The following is a 2,168-nucleotide window of genomic DNA, read 5'->3' on the forward strand; positions in this document are numbered from 1 at the left end:
GTCCCCGAACATCCGGGTCCTGCTTTCCTTTGCTCTGACGAATGCTGTTGCTTTGCTACCTCCTGTTTCTTCTCAACTGGAAAAGACATTTATTTCTGCCCTGCTCAAAGTTTATCTCCCTCACACTAGAATGTGTATTCTACCACTAAATCTCAAACTGTCTGGACGAGTTGTCATAATGCCTCAGGGATGTGGAATGGTGACTGCTTCCGAACATGAAGAAGACTTAACACAAGAAAACGTGTGGTACGGTGGCTCTCCAAAAACGTTTTTCTTCTGGCACATCGCAAATGAATTTATTAGCTCCCTTTGCTCTTGCTCCAGATTTTGCACTATAAAGCAGGATTACCAATCTTATTTAGAAATTATTGAGATTGGCTTCTGTTTTGACTTCCCACACAAATAAATTCTGTAGGGGGGGCAAGAAGAGCATGTCCTACAATCCTACTAAAAACAAATGTCAGTAGAAACAGTTTAGCTTTATTTCAAATCTTTAAAAATGGCATGTAATGATTATATTGGGTTTGTTGTGTTGTTGTTTTCCAAGACAGGGTTTCTCTATATAGCCCTGGCTGCCCTGGAACTCGTTCTGTAGACCAGGCTGGCCTCTAACTCATAGATCCATCTGCCTCTACCTCCCTAGTACTGGGATTATAGGTGTGAGCCACATCTACTCACAATTATATTGGACTCTTAAAAACAGGTTATATGATATTACTGCAGTTCTACCAAAGAATAACCAGTGGAACGACTCCTGTTCAGTGCTTATCTAATCAGAGTTAATCTTTAGGGCAGTCATATAATGAAAATCTGTTTAAAAAAAAAAGCCATGAGCTTGAGCAATATGAGTTAACGAAGTTTAGAGGAAACAAGAAATGGTTTGAGGTTTCAAATACTACCTTAATATAAAGTTATGAAAGATGTTTTCATTCAATCGTATTTTCATGGATAAATTCCACATGTTAACAGATAGATGCGGTGGTACATTGACTGAGGTATTTTTCTCAGTGCTAGAAATAGTCCATACATATGCACACACACACACACACACACACACACAGAGAGAGAGAGAGAGAGAGAGAGAGAGAGAGAGAGAGAGAAGAATGACAGTTAATGAGGTATGCCATGTATTCAAAGATGACCAAATGGAGAAACAGAAGTCCAATTTTTACTCAACCTCCATCAAATAAGAAGGGTCTTCCAGAGATAAGGAACATCAACACATGTACAAAAACAAATTTCTAATAATGTTAGTGTTAAATGTAATATTACTATAAATTATTATGTGTAGCTATATATATATATATATATGTGTGTGTGTGTGTAATGATATATGTAAAATCAATATAGGAACTCTATTTCATGGAAAATGGTTTCCATTTTAAAAGTTGCTTGATTTATGTAAATGACCATTAGAATCATGTGACACAATGCATATTGTTGAGATGTCCCAGAATAATGTAGTCACATTGTTTTTTAGCTGCGATGCTGTCACCTCTTATAAGTGAGACGTGAGTTTACTGCATGCCAGGTTTTGTAGGCTGAATACAAAATAAACTGCTTAATCCTCATGACCATGTTTATATGTTGGATATTTTTATATTTAAAACTTTCTAAAATCTTAAGTTAGACATGTTGGGTTTTTAAAAGAGTGAGGGATATGTTTAGTGAGGTGGGAGGGGTGGCTCGACAGGCTGACATGTGGTGGGTATAGTGTAGAAAACAGGTTAGGTGATAGGAACGGGAGTTGAGAAGGGAGTAGAGACAGAGACTCAGAGATGCAGAGGGAGGAGAAGGGAGGGTGGGGAGGAGAGAAAATGGGGGAGGGGAGGAGAAGAAAGAAGAGGAGAGGAGAAGAAAGAGGACAGGAGAGAAGAGGAGGGGCCTGCCAGGAACATGTGGAGAGAGAGGGAAGAGATGAAGGAGAGAGAGGGAGAAAGGGGTCAGGGAGAGAAGAGAGTCAGAGAGAGAAGGGGAAGAGAGAGCCCAAAGGACTCAAAGAGCCTCTTTAATAGCAAGCCAGGCTTACCTGGCTATTGCCAGGTAACTGTTGGGTGGAGCCTAGAAGGAATGCTACCAAGAAGCAAGCCTTAAGTAATTCACCTGAGATGTCAGAACCTTTGTCAGTTCATGACCTAAAGATTTAAGAATTTAAACAAGGCAAAACT

Source organism: Apodemus sylvaticus, chromosome 20 (genome assembly GCF_947179515.1).
Source record: "Apodemus sylvaticus chromosome 20, mApoSyl1.1, whole genome shotgun sequence".
NCBI classification, from domain to species: Eukaryota; Metazoa; Chordata; class Mammalia; order Rodentia; family Muridae; genus Apodemus; species Apodemus sylvaticus.